The 15,612-nt window shown below is 46.0% G+C and overlaps 1 pseudogene; it reads left to right on the forward strand.

The window, feature by feature from the left end:
• LOC138488596 (T-complex protein 1 subunit theta pseudogene) overlaps positions 1–15,206 on the forward strand; it is a 106,250-nt pseudogene extending 91,044 nt beyond the window's left edge.
• Positions 15,207–15,612: the final 406 nt, after the last annotated feature.

Below are 15,612 nucleotides of genomic sequence, written 5' to 3' on the forward strand. Positions count from 1 at the left end.
ATCCTGGGCATGGTGTACTGCAGGAAGATCACCTGGTTGGAGACAAGGCTTAGGGTAGTGGGGAGATTTGACATGGTATTGTTCCTCGGTTACTCTTAAGAACCTTTTGAGAGAGGTTATAATAAATGTTGCAAATTCGATGAATTTCAGCCTATGGTTGAAACTAAGCTAATAAAACCTAGTATTAAAACGTCTAAAGCTGTCACAACCCCAGAACCATTCTTTGTTATCCCTAAATGTTCTCCTCAATATCAAAAGTATACCAGAAAGAATGACGGAAATGTGGCCTTTCCTGTCCCATATGTCTCTAAAAAGATTAAATCCTACGATCCCTCTAGTAATAACATAAGGGGAAGTAAAAGCACAGGTAGCAATAATAAGGAAGTAGGACAACCAAAGTTCCTTAAAACGGACTACATATCCCAGAATCCCTCAGGGACTGAATAGGCATGTCGACGTAAAGGACAGGCAGGCAGGCCTAACAGCCTTTGGTAAGGTTAGGAAGTTAACTCTAAGGGCCTGAACCTGAAGCCAGTTGCCCCACCTGAGTGGCATAAAAGGTTGCAGCAGGAAGGAGCAGTAGAAAGACACTGGAGCAGGAGCTGGAAGGTCAGCAGCAGTAATAGAATAAGAAGTAGAGCATGAGGCAGGCAGATCACTAGGAAGCATGACCACCGAAGGGACGAAGGGACGGGAGAAGAGCAGATTTATTGTGCAGGTTCTGAGTTGGTCCTGTGCTTATTAACACTGTTTGGCTGTGGCTGCATTGGAAGAGAGTGGGATAGACTAGCAGTCTTTCCAGGTGTGCCTAATTGCTGTGAATGTAGAGCAGAGGTTGTGCATCCATCCAAGGCCTGTGTGCAGAAACAAGCCAAGGGAAGCTGGAGAAAGGAAGGCTCTCCATTGTCGAGGCTGGATCTGAGACACCCATGCTGCTGAGGGGTGTGGGTCCCAAGAGTGCCTGTAGCAGTAGTAGCAGAAGAAAGAAAGTCCAGAAGTGGAAGCATCCCACGAACGCTGTGACTTTGGAGCCTGTGCATGAAGCTCTGTACTCCAAATCACAAGAAGCTCCTTGCCGGTAACTGTAACTAGTTGATTTGGTGCTTGCGTGTAAGTAAGAATGAGTAAAGTTGTTCGCAGTTGTGGGAAGTCATTATAACAAAGGGAATTGCATCACATGCTTATTCCACACATTACCCAAGCGGTTGCGTGTATCCATAAGGAGAATGTTGCTGGTAATCATTTAAGAAGTAGCAGCAGACTTTCCCAAAGTGTCACTAGACTGTTTAACATCAAATATAGGTCATGTGCATTAAACTGTGTTTCCGGATCTAGGTTAAAGCAGAACGTTGCACGAACAAAAGGGAACACATGTCTTTAAGTGGAAGTTCATCATCAAAGAGAAATTGCGTGTACCTATATTCATCTCTATAGAGAAACCTGTCTCTTGTAACATTCAGAACAATTATTTAGTAGTTGTAGAAGTTGCTGAAGTCACAAGAAGAACAAGCATTACTAAAGGCAGTAGATAGATCCTTTCTAAGAGGAAACCAGCCCAATTAAGATCTGAACACCGTTGTATTGAAGTTATTGAAGCTGTTATAAACCCAGACTCCTCTGATATAAGGTTAACATGGTTCTCTAAGGCTGGAAGAGTTGCAATACAGCTTGGGGGGTGTAAGAAACTCATGGTGGCAACAGTAAATAGAGACACAAGTGATCACAGTTTAAAGGTGTTTATTAAACTGTATGCAGGTTGGAAAAACACCTATTCTAAAACGAAATCTAAGATGGAAGCAAGCGTTGACTATAAAATGAAAATAAGGCAGTCCTTGTGGTGTTGTGTCAAAATAAAAAGAGATTATGCTAAGAAGCCTATTGCCAAACATTACAACTAATACAAAAAGGGTGTGCGATGGTTTTCAAGAACAGAAAGAAGTGTTCACAAATAATATGTCAGGATGCAGTAGCTTGGTTCTCCCTTCCCCACGTTTTTAGCACGGGGTAAGGTGGGATGTGGGAGCACTGCATACACTCGAGCTTCTCCAGCACGAGTCGACAGTTCTGTTTGAGTTTATAAAGTACTCCGGACTTTGCACCTACCACAAAATCGTATCTCCTCTTGCACGCTAGTATCACCTTTAATCACAGTAAACTGGGTTTCACAGCCCATAGTTCACCGTGGCGTTTTTAACTTGCTTCCTGCCACCAACAGGATACCAATTCGATAGGCATCACCTGATCGTTTTGCTGACAAACACCACTCTCACGAGACACCCACACCACCAGTGTTCATCATTCCAGGTCCAACACTCACCACTCCAACAAATCCCATGCTGGATGTACATGGGCCTCGTGTTGTGCTTTAAATACACTGACTCCCTCACCTGCGGGGTTAGCGGTATACTTACCTTTATCTCTACAGCTCCCAGAGACCATAGCCATTAATTAGTAGCCTGAGTGACCCTAGTCATACGAGTCTTCCCATGTCTCCAAGAGTCCGGCAACCATAACAGGACTCCAGCACAGCGTCACCGCTGCACCACAGCAGACGGTAAGCTGTTCTATGGCAATACACTCCGAGTGTATTTTTAGGCACCATTCAGCCATTATTTATTAATACATAAATAAAACCTTAACTACCCGAGATCCTGACAGCTCTCCCCTTCCCCCACAGATTTCTTTTACGGACAGAACCTGTAGTAAGAAAGCATCCTGATGAAGGCCACTACCACCTCGGGCGTAATCCCAGCCCAGCTTGGCCGAAACACTGTCGTGTCGATTTTCTGTGGCACAACCCCTGTTTATATGTGTTTGTAGAATAGTGTTGTGTTCACTATTGTTGTTCTAGTACCCCTGGACCTATCACAGTCCTGGGCTGCACACCGTTGACACCTTCTGTCGTCAATCACTTGTACTGTATACTTGTGCATCACTGTGAAAATTATTCCTCCGCAAGAAAAGAGGACGATACTCATTTGTATTTCACAAAAAAAGAAATATCTGTCCACCTAACCTTTCGTGCTTATCGAAAGTTGTATAAATGTTTAAAAATACTAATCTGTGCAAAATCTTTTTGAAGGCAAAATAAAATAGCTTCAAAAATTCGACAGCTGCTCTCGGATCTCTCACCCTGATTTCTATCTATTTACCTACAAGTACCCTCCTGGGCATATCAGGACTTTGCCAGGCGCCCTTTATATACGCTTGAGTTTATAAGGAGCCTCGATGGTCAAGTCTTGTTTCCCTTGAAAGTCTCTTGCCTTCGAGGGCCTGACGTGTTCAACTAACTAAACAAAAGTTCCTTTAACAAAATGGTTTTTTGTTTCCTGGTTCTACTTAGGGTGAGGGCTCTTCACCCTTGGGTCCCGCTCTTCCGGGCGCTGACCCCTGTTCCTCGTGGTGTTGGGTGATTGCTTTTCACCACTTGGATCTCCCTCTTCCAGGCTTGGATCCTAAAACAGTTCCTTTACAGATCTTCGGTGGTTGGTTTCCTGCTCCCGAGGGCCTGATAGGTTTACCATACGAAAAACGAACAAACACAAAGTTCGATTTTACGTATTGCTCAGGTGATGGCTTCATCCTTGGGTCCCTCTTTTCTGGGTGTAGGCCCCTTGTCTATTTTCAGCCTCCCTCCACCGCGTTCACTATGGCTTTTTCGGGTGATGGATTCACCCCTTGGTCCCCCTCTGCCAGGCCTGGACCCCCCCTTTGTTTTCAGCCTCCCTCCACTGCGTTCACTATGGCTTTTCCTTCTTTCACAACTCTTAATATCTTTTAAACAGTTCCAGTGGACATCCCTCAGTCGGGTTCACTCTTGTCAACACACTGTTTCTTGGGACTTTAGACTTACCCCCTTCTCGTCAGCATCCCTCGGTCGGGTTCACTCATGCCAACTTCACATTCACAAATGATTGCAGGATTCACTTCCCTTGCTTTCTCACAGTTATTACGTCAAAGGCTTTCGACTGTACAGGGATATTGCTTGACCTCCTGTATGACCACTTTGATCTAACTTGGCAGCTCTCCTACGGCCTTCTGGTTTCTGTAGTTTCACTCAGACGGGATCGAGCAGAGTCTCTCGAGTAAGCACCCATGTGGTGCCGGTTCCCTCTGCAGCTGGTCTCCCCTTTACACTTTTACAGTTCTTTGAAATTATTTCAAATTGCCATTTTGTGTCTTTCATTCACCACAGTCTGGCGCTTGCTGGCTCTACCCTCAACTCACCACTCTGATGAACTGCTTGGCATTCCTCATAACTGGAGTCAAGGCCGGTACCACGGTAGCAGGATTTTCCCTCGCTCCCGCTTATCAGCATCAACATGCTTTATGTACCGTTGACATTTGTTGCAGCAGACGTGTGCTATTATCCTCGGTCTTCCGATTACCTCTGTGGAGGTTTCGCGGGTCTGTGTCGGAAAGGGCTACCCTATCCACCATCCACAGCTGTAATCAAGATTATGTTTTGTCCTTCCCCAAAACGTGTCTGGATTCATATCGCCAAAACACATTCACACTGGCTTGTCATGTGCTTGATTCCATAAAAACATTTGATGTGTTACATAATATGAAGGATTATAGGTGCATTATGCTGAAGTCCCTACAGACTTTACAACCAGAATTATTAGTACATATTTCCGACTCATACCGACGATTGGCATTGTCTTCTCTAAAAGTATGGTGGACACAAATAAAAATGGGAGGCTAATAGCTGGTCTTTCAATAGTTGCATAGACTTACACAATTAGGCCAGCTGCTTAAAATATAAATGTTTCAGGATCCTTGTCTGAGAGCTGGATCCTTACACAAGGGGGTAGATGAATTTCGGGCGTGCGTGTGTTGGAGATGAGCACCTTAGATAGACAAACTCAAAAGATGCGTATGGTAGGTGAGTGGGATTGCTAAACATGAGTGGGTTTTTGTAAATGATGGCAAAGTTTAGGGGAGCATGTTGTGGAGGATATGTGTGGTGGGATTTCAGCTATGTCATAAGGGGCAATTTGGTCTCGAAGTATAGGGGTGGTCCCTTTATCATTTCTCTCAACCTTGAAGGGAGCTCAAACCTCTCACTCAAAGAACACTTGTTCTAAGACTAATTTACAACAGCCAGGGTACACCTACTGTCTAGTCTGTTCCTCTGTCACTCTCTCTGTACCCTCCATCTACTGAACTTATCACTCTCCCTCCTTCAATCTCTACTATTCAGCGGACTCCCAATCTTATCCATTTTGTTCTAGACCTCACTCCTCCCCACACTACTCCTGCATCCCCTCTTCTCTGCCCTCCTACCTCTCACTCCCCCCCCCCCTCTCTCTCTCTCTCTCTCTTCTCTCTCTCTCTCTTTATTTGCCCCTCCTAGTACTAGTATACCTTCTCACCCTCCCCTTTTCCCATCCCTCCTAACACTACTGATCTTACACCTATCTCTGTCTGTCTCTCTCTCTCTTTCTGTCTCTCTCTTCCTCTTCCCTATTCTCACTCACAGCCAATCATTCAATACAATTGATAACACTCTACCAATCCTAACACCTACTCCAGCATTGGATCTTTCATGGATTCACATGCTGTGAATATTCCTCGTCGTCAGACTGGGAATCCCTGGTTACTTTGATTTAGTCATTTTCCTATGGAAAAACTTGACACCTTGAGTGTCCCATCAACGTCATTGTGGGTGCTTTTGGTCCCTGTCTTCGTCTGCAAAAAAGAAACACCATTCGTCCTCGGAGTCTTGCACTTCTAAAGAAGGTCACAGATCCTCTTTTGGACAAGAGTCGTCCAGGAAGCACCCTTCGATGACCAAATCATCATCGACACTCACTCCAACGACGGAATTGACAATGAAAACGGGACATCACTCGTTGAAGACCCCCTGGTCGACGACCAAAAAACACAAATTGTCCGGGAGTAAGGCTGCACTGCCATCAACCCCGTCAACCCACCAATAGGACGCCGCGTGTATAGCTCTGCCCCGGCAGCTTCCGCTCAGATTTCAACTGTCTTTCGAGCTGGTGGGATTACTCGGGTTTTTCTCTCCTGAGAGAAAATATCGTTCCACACAAATTTAATATTTGTTCAACTTATTCTCCAACTGGAGCAACCGACAACTCATCTACAGTCCCATTTACGACCATGGAGAACGCTGCACCGAAAAAGTCCTTGTTCAGGCCCTGTGGCACTAGAAGCCTGAATAACGTGTACGAAGGTGACAGGAATGCAGATTGTCCATACTGTCTCTACCCTAACCATTCCCATGGAAGAATGTGAGATCTGCCTGGGTTTTTCTACAGAAAACCCTTAAGGACAGAAACCGTCGCCTCATTTGTTGGCTTAATGAAGGAGCATACCCGGCATCGGAAGCAGGTTTGTCAAGGAGTGGGAGAGCTACCACTCACTCTGACAAGAGGTCGCCATCAGGTCACAGGTCCAAGTCTGAAGAACCTTTAGCAAAGAAACAGAAAACAGGTGAGCCAAAATCGTCCACGAGCCATGATAAGGCAAAACACTCCTCTCCTGTTAAAAAAACACCGGGTAGCGGTAAGGTGTCCCATTCTGGGTCGACTTGTCGAAAATCCCGCTGACGAAGACGCCATCAGAAAATCTGACGGATAAAGGCTCACGCCCGTCAACTAAAATCACGTCTGACTGGTCGAGAAGGTCCTCTCCTAGGACAGACAAACACAAATCCAAGTCATCCACGAAGACCCCGTCTTCCTCTGCAAAAAAGAAACACAATTCGTCCTTGGAGTCTTGCACTTCTAAAGAAGGTCACAGATCCTCTTCTGGACAAGAGTCATCCAGGAAGCACCCTTTGACGACCAAATCATCATCGACACCCACTCCAACGACGAAATCGACAATCACATCGGGACATCACTCGTTGACGACCCCCTCGTCGTCGACGACCAAAAAACAGAAATTGTCTGGGAGTAAGACTGCACTGCCATCAACCCTGTCAACCACTACCACGACTGAAACCATGGAATTACCTATACAGGACAGTATATCATCTGGCAAAGGAATACTAAAAACCCTGACAAGGGATCTTGTAGATCACTGACATCTTCCTCTAGGAGTATCTCCTATAAGTTACCCCGACATCATGCCAGATGACATCTTACAGCATGAAATCACTTCAGATTTTGAGCATCCAGCAGAGGAGTGCCCAGGGGTCATGGACTCGGATCCTGAGAAAGGCAGGTTCCAACCTCATATTCAGGACAAATCCTCTGATCGTCTACCATTGAGAGGAGAAAAAACGCCTCTAAAAATACATAACGTACAACCTACTCTACCATCAACACCTTCAGGAATGGGAGGTCTGATTCCACAATACCCCCTTTTAAACCTGCAATCCTTGCTCTCCCTGCAAGTGCTTTCCACCATACAAACACTTCTGGGACAACTCAATGCCAGGTTTCCACCTCCTCAGCCACAGGGAGTTCATCTATTCAGGAAGGACCAGTGTACACCAGGTCAGCAGCAGCAAAGGGATCCAGCGCATTCTTCCAGGGACCAAGACAAATGTTCAAGAGCCCAGTCTCCTCCTAGACCTCCACCCCCACGAAGTGATAGTCCACGAATACGCAAACAAGAAGCGAGGGAACTAGTAGATACAGACCAAGACACATGTCGAAGGGATACAAACTCTACTGTCTCTTCATCTCCTCACAGAGACGATACGCGGGACACGGATGTCCCGGATCAAGATACACAAGGTAGTCCTCCTCAACCCTTGCCTCCAGATGACATTAGGGTTTTCCACTCCATGGTATTTAAGGTGTGCCCGGAATTCGGTTCAACTCCTGCAGAAGAAAAGAAAGACTGCTTTCTTTTTGACAACATGGGTAAGCGCAGAAAGGCTGTGTTTTCTATACCCATCCTATATCATGTTTGGCAAAAAGGCCTACGTATGCTCAAACACCCATTCTCCGAACCAGCACTTAAAGAGAGACTGGACAAAAAATGTAAGGCACCAGACACAACACCAAAATGTCTCACCTCAAAACCCTCTCCAGAGTTGGTTGTGTCCGCGGCAGCGAGTCAAAAGGCTTGCAAGCAGCACAAATGTGCCATTCCCCCAGATAATGAAGGCATAAAAATCTATGAAAAAGTGCTCACCATCGGGGCAACAACAGTCAAAGTGGCTAACACCCTTGCAATAGTTGCTCCCTACAATCAAGAAATGTGGCATTGCTTGGCTCCTTTACTAGAGCACTGGCTAGAGCAACAACGTAAAGAAGCCATGACACTGGTGCGTGAAGGAGAGGAGGCCTCAAACCACTGCATTAACATTGCAGTGGATCTTGCAGAAACAGGATTTAAACAAATTGGTAATGGGGTCGTCCTCGGAAGGCAAAGGTGTCTACGTTGCACCGATTTCAGACAGGAGGTACAACATAAGGTGGTCGACATGCCTTTTTTAGGAAGAACATGTTTTTGGTGACAAAATAGATGAGGCCCTCAACACGATGAAAGCAGACTATGATACTGCTAGGTCAGTAACATCCTTACAGGGCAGAAGGCCTTTTTGTTCCTTTCGAGGTGCCTCGGCTCACTCTAGGTTCTCATCCTCAAGAGACAGCAAAAACGACAGCAGATCTGTATACTACTCGCAGGGATAAAAGAGAAACTACCAGTCCGCGAGTATCACCAGGGACAGTGCAACCACGGATCACCAACCTCTCAAAGAGGTAGACAGAGCAAAGCTCATCAATGACTGCCTCAGGGTCACACAGGTGGGAGGAAATGTGGTGTTTCATCTCCGCAAGTGGCAAACAATTACAAAAGACAGACGGCTACTAATACCCAGTTGCAGGCTAAATATGCGACCATCTGTTAGCTAGAAAACTTTGTACCGGTCGCATATTTAGCCTGCTCAGGGTCACACAGGTCGGGGGGGGTGATTCTACATCATGACCCGGGCACCCTCAAATTAACAGCGTGGCTCCTGATCACGTCAAATTCCGTCACTTTAACATCCCTCAAGACTGCCAGCGCATTCTAGCTGCAGATAGGACTCCGTCCAATAACATTTCCTACAACCACAAATGGAAAAGGTTCTATACATGTTGTGCGCAGCAGCAAAACCTTCAACCACTGGCCATAAAACCTCAACAGGTTCTTCTCTACCTTCTCAAATTGGCAAAAGAAAGTCTAGCGATCTCCTCTATAAAGGAGGTACACTTGGCTTCAATCTCTAGATTCACAAGGAAAAGAGGATCACCTCCTCTCTACAGCGACAGGCTACTCAAACACTTCCTAAAAAGACTATTTTGTACTTTTCCTCCAAAGAAAAGAATTCCATCAGTAGAGAGTCTGAATCTTGTCCTGGCCGGTCTCATGAAAACTCCTTTCGAACCTCTATCAACAGCAATGATCAAGTTAGTGACCTGGAAAGTGGCATTCTTAATCGCTGTTAAATCCTCCAGACGGGTTTCGGAACTACAGGCTTTAGTGGTCGACACTCCGTATCTCCCATTTGCGAAGGGCAAGGTAGTCCTTTCCACCAATCCTCACTTCATCCCAAAAGTGCCATCGAAATTTCACAGGAATTTTTTTTAAATGTATTTATTTTTTAAATTTTATTTATTTTTGTAACCATACCCCTGCCTACATGCTTTCAAAACGCCACATCCCCCAGCGGAGAGAGCTCTGCACTCTCTGGACGTGAAAAGGGAGTTCAAATATTATCTGGACCAGACAAAATCATTTAGAGCAACAAAACAGCTAACAGCTCTTTGTCGCCTTTGGCCCCTCAAACAAGGGAAAAGCCATCACAAAACAAGGCATCACAAGGTGGATATCTAAAGCAATTTCCTTCTTCCACATAAAGACCAACAGGCCTCTGCAAACTGCGGCTAGGGCACATTCTACAAGATCCACAGCCGCCTCAGCGGCTCTCTGGTCCGGAGTGCCCATCAAAGACATTTGACTGGCGGCAACATGGGCAGTGCCTCACACATTTACCAGGCACTACTGCCTACAACAGCAGCACGCTGAAGACATGCAGATGGGACGGGCAGTCCTTCAACAGCTGTTTCAGTAATATAGGCCCTGCAGCTTCTGGAGTATTTTCTTGTGCTTACGTATGTGTACTTCTCGTATGGTATCTTTCATGTATTCACATGCACCCACCAGCCTTCCCTTTCCAGGCAAACATAATCTACAGGGGGTTATCCTCCAGCTAGAGTGGTTAAAATCAGAGGAGAAGCTGCCAGGGGTGGGGCTAAACACTCGGCGTCCTCTTGGTAGGGACCAAAAGCACCCACAACGATGTCAATTGGACTCTCAAGGTGTCAATGTTTTCCATAGGAAAATTACTAAATCAAAGTAAACAGGGATTCCCAGCCTGACAACGGGGAAAATTCATAGCATGTGAATCCATGAAAGATACAGACGCTGGAGAAATGGAGATACAGGTAAGAAACTACTCCTTTGCCTTCACTATCTCAGTCCTCCTCCACCAGCTGCACGCCCCTCTCTCATCTCTTGGGCCTCATTCACCTCCTCCAACCTCACCTGAACATTTTTCACTGCAGACTGACTGTGCTGTTTATTTACAGCCCTCCCTTTCATTCCTAGAAGGTTCTCTCTGCTCCCATTGTGTACTCAAGTCATCTGCTTCCCTGGGCCAATCTCTTTCTGCTCTTCCCCCAACTCCTCCCATGTCCCTCCTTTGTGGCCTGGGACCTCCACTGGAAGTCTTCAAAAGTGCCTTTAGACCCGCTCTCTTTTCAGTCTATTTTTCTCCAGCCAGACCTGCGGTCACTGCAGTCGTTTGTTCTTTTTTCCTCCGGGATTAAGTAAGGCATTGTCCACAAAGGTTTTGTGGAGTGTTCCCTGATCTCAACTATTGCTGAGCAGGTCCCTGCTGGTTCGAGCTCCGCTGCCGCTGCTCCACTGTTCCCCAAATGGTAGTCCTTTAGTTTGTGTGGTTAGTTGTTGGTTCTTCCATTCGGCTCCTGAATGGAGAAGGATAGCCCATTTCCATTCCAGAGTGTGTAACCATGTGAGCACTATCGATTTGATTTTTTTAAAATAAAAATAAATGATGGAAGATCAACCTCTGAAAATGTGTGAAACCATTCCGCACACATTTTACCTACTGACTGCACGAAACGCATAGTCTTGTGTACTCCGGAAGGATACAGCCTACATGGGCTGTCCTCCCCTGTCATGGTCAGCTGGAATGTGACAGCCACAGGTACATCAAAATCATCTCAAGAAGGGGGAAGGCAACACCTTCCTCTGGCCATGGGCAGCCTAATTAAAATATCAAAGGCTCCATGGATCTGCCCTGTTCTATTGTCTAAGTTCTGTGTGGTGGCGGCATATACTGATGTGAGTTAATTGAAACAGGCCTGTGAATAGGCCTGGTCACAGAACTTAACAATGGGCAGGAAAACTAACACCTGTTTGATATGCAATGTGTCAACTTGAAGCTAGTCCCACCCCTCTTTATGAAGGACAGTGAATGGCATGTCTGGGTCCCCTATTTACCGTAGGCAACTCCTGCAGAGCAGACCCCTTTCAGAGGGAGAACTATGTGATTTAAGGGAGACAAAGTCTGCTCTCGTCACAAACTTCAAGGGAGACCTGCGCTTTGATCAAGAGTCACAGAGGGCTCAGTTAACCAGAGGGACACTTTGATCTACAACAGACAGGAAGATGGGTGGTACTTGGGAGTACATGGTGTCACCCCTTGCCTTTCCTGTTGCAAAGCACCCTGGTCCTGACATCACGCATAACAGAAGAATGTTGGTGGGGACCCCGGATTGGTTCCTTAAGGTAGGCTTTGTCTGCACCAATCACTGGGGCCCATTTGACTTTAAAAGGAGGACTGATCCCTCACTTCCCAGATCATCTGAAGGCTTCACCAGAAGCAGGAAAGAAGAACTCAGCATTGGACCCTGGCTGAAGGTACAGTCTACCTTACATCTTCTGCCAGAAGGCTTGTTGGATGGACCGGCGTGGCTGGTAGCCCCTAGTCCAGTTCCACAGACTACTGAGTCACCTACTACTGCGACAGAGGGGCTAGTAGCCACCCAGGACCCTACTTTGGTAGCAGAGGACTCAGTGACTTTAGAGTTGCCTGGCACAGCGCAGGAACCTGAGGTGGAGGACCGGGTGGGTGCAGATCTGAAGGGCCTGTCCAAGCTGGATGAGTTTGCATCAGTTGGGGCCCAGGTCAGGCTTACTTCTTCACAGCCCAGAACTCTTCAAGTACAGAACTTCAAACAAAAGACAATATTGGTTTTGAGATAACTTTCTTTGCTGAGACTCCAGGGCCTGGGCATTAGGGCAGCCAAACAGCACTTCCAAAGCACTTCTCGATTGCGCGCATGAATGCGTGCACACGGTCAATAAGTAAGGCTTCTGGGTAAGTTGGCGGGGCTTAGGTGCTCTTCAAGTACAGAACTTCAAACAAAAGACAATATTGGTTTCGAGGTAATTTTCTTTGCTGAGACTCCAGGGTCAGCATACTTAAAAATAAATGCCTTTCACTCAGAGCCGGTTACCCTCCAGTCCCAGATCAGGCATTCAAGCTGAATCCCCACTCTAAAAGCACATGTCCAATCAAAGTCAGCAATGAAGGCATCACACCTGCTCTGCCTTCATGCAGGGGACGGCCCTTCACTCATCAAGCATAAAAAAACATAACCATGCGTTTAACTGGAGGGGGGTTGAATTCACCTTATCACTAATTCACCACTGCCACTGCCTCTGGCTCTTCAACTCCCACTCTTCTCGCCCCTTCCCATAGCTCTCTCCACTGACTCTCCCTCTCTTGTCCCACTCTCTGCTCTTGGTTTTGGTTTCCTATTCACAAAAGCTGCGGGTACAAGTAAATTACAGGTATCCAGGCTATTCTGTCACAGCTACTTAGGAAATGTTGATGGTTCTCTGGCAGGATTATGTAACATACTCTTCTCTCTCTCTCTCTAGGTCATGGCAGCCCATGTCCCCACCGCACCGGGATACCTGCAGATGATGCGGGCAGGGACCAAATATTTCACAGGCATTGAGGAGACGGTGTTCAACAACATTACTGCCTGCAAAGCTCTGGTGCGATGCCTCCGTAGCTGCTATGGCCCGAAAGGCAGCAACAAGCTGGTGGTCAACCATTTAGGAAAGGTGTTTCTCACCTCTGATGCAGCCACCATACTGAAGGAGCTGGAGATTGAGAATCCAGCAGCCAGACTACTGCGGACCGCATCCGAATCACAGGAGCAAGAGGTGGGCGATGGCACCAATTTTGTGGTCCTGCTGGCTGGTGCCTTGCTGGAGAATGCAGAGGGGCTACTGAGACTTGGCGTGTCTGTGTCCGATGTCAAGGCTGGGTATGAGATGGCATCCAAGAAAGCCTTGATGATCTTGAAGAATCTGTGCTCTTCATCAGTGGAGGACATCAGAGAGGTGGGTCAAATTGCCCGGGCTCTTCAAACAGTGATTGGAAGCAAGGTGGATGGCTATGAAGAATTCCTGTCTAAGCTGGTTGCAGAGAGTTGCATTTCCGTTCTTACCCCAGAGGGACAGTTCAATGCAGACAATGTCCGAATCTGCAAGATCCATGGAGCCAGCCTCCTCCACTCTTCCTTGCTAGATGGAATGGTCTTTCAAAGAGAAACAGAGGGTTCCATCACCAATGTCCTTGGTGCCAAAGTCGCAATCTATTGCTGTACTTTTGGCACGATGAATACCGAAACCACAGGCACTGTGCTGTTGGAATGTGCTGCAGACCTCAAGAACTTCAGCAGCGGTCAAGAGGACCTGATGGAATCGCAGGTACGCTCCATCGCCAACACTGGAGTCAATGTAGTTGTGGTAGCTGGAAAGGTTGAGGATCTGGCTCTCTATTACGCTGACAGATACAAACTGATGGTGGTCAAGGTGACATCCAGGTATGACATGAGACGACTGGGCAAGGCCACTGGAGCTACTGTACTGATGTCCTTGATCCCACCATTGAAGGAAGACTTGGGCCACTGTGATCAAGTATACTTGGATGAAATTGGTGACACTTCAGTTGTGATCTTCAAACAACTGAAGGAGCGTAGTCCTGTTTCCACCATTATCCTCAGAGGATCAACTGACGAGTTGCTTAGCAACATTGAACAAGCATTAACTAATGCCATAAATGTCTACAAAATCTTCACTGCCAGCCCATGCCTTGTTCCAGGAGCCGGAGCCACAGAGATTGAGCTTTGTGTCAAGATCCGCGTCCTGGGTATAAGCCACCCAGGTTTAGAGCATTATGGCATCCTGGAGTTTGCCCATGCTTTGGAAAGCCTCCCTAGGGCGCTTGCTGAGAATGCAGGACTAAATGTCAACGAAGCCATGGCCAAACTAAAGGCTGTCCACCAACTGCAAGCTCCCAACGTTGGCCTCAACCTTAGTGGGGATGGTGCAGACACTGTTGACACATCTAAAGCAGGGATCCTTGACCCTTTCCTGGTCAAGTACTGGGGAATCAAACTGGCCACTAATGCGGCTGTCACTCTCCTTAGCATTGGCCAAATTGTGATGGCCAAAAAAAGCGGGGGACCAAAGCCCAGAGGAGAGAACCCCAACTGGGATCTGGAACCTGATATGATAGACTAATTCTAGATGGGGCCCCATCAAATGGGGTTAAGAAGGATGGGGCTATTTTCCATCAACAGTTCCAATTACAACAGAGTGACGATGACACCCTAAGACAAGTTGCTTGATACTGGAACCCAAATGTTTCAAAAGTACCCCAAAAGAGATAAGCTATTTTCTAATGACTATGTAAATACCTAGTTAGGCATTTTTTCTGTGCTTCTATTTATCTGGAAATAACAGTTACATTGGAATATTTTAAGAGGAAGGAATTATAAAAAATACTTGCAAGTATTATAGTTTATGTAAAAATAGTGAATGAAAGGGCTCTTCTTGCTCACTGTTAGAAAATGTCTGCATTAAAGTTAATCTTAGCTGTGGATTTCTCATAATTAATTGATTGTAAACAAGATCACAAATTGAGGTACATAGGTGTAGTTACACAGCTGAGGACATCCTCCTCTCACTCCTTCCCAATAAGTTGAGTAGATTTCTTTTGGCAACATGAGAAATGAGGATGCTGGACTTCTAAGGATGTAAAAATATTACAGTTATAAAGAAAATCTAATTCAAACCAAGTTTGAGACAGGTCTCTGTTAGTGCTCAAATAAATTTATTGCAGAAGGAAATGTTTTCTTCAGGTAGTCATGTTTCATTCACATACTTTTGTCATTTCAATGTTAATACAGTTCTTTAAAATAATATTTTCTATAATTGTGTTTGACACTGAAAATAATGCCATAGATCTTCAGAAGTCACACATCAGCAGGTGTTTTGTGCTAAGGCAAACAGTGCTTCTTCAGGACTTGGTCATTGTCAGACACTAAAATGAAACAATAATTACAGCAGCAACAAATAAAAACATAATGCAAATATATACCACACCCTAGAGCAATGTGTTCAAATTACTAGGAAGGTCTAACTACAATGCGACTATTTATTCCTAAAGTTTCCTTTAATGTAAAATTCTTGTGAAGACGAGAAAATGGGGGGTTAGAGAAAGCCTTGGGTAATGAATTGGCTACCTTTATA

The sequence above is a fragment of the Ambystoma mexicanum genome, chromosome 1p, assembly GCF_040938575.1.
Source record: "Ambystoma mexicanum isolate Mex_15411 chromosome 1p, UKY_AmexF1_1, whole genome shotgun sequence".
Classification (NCBI taxonomy): domain Eukaryota; kingdom Metazoa; phylum Chordata; class Amphibia; order Caudata; family Ambystomatidae; genus Ambystoma; species Ambystoma mexicanum.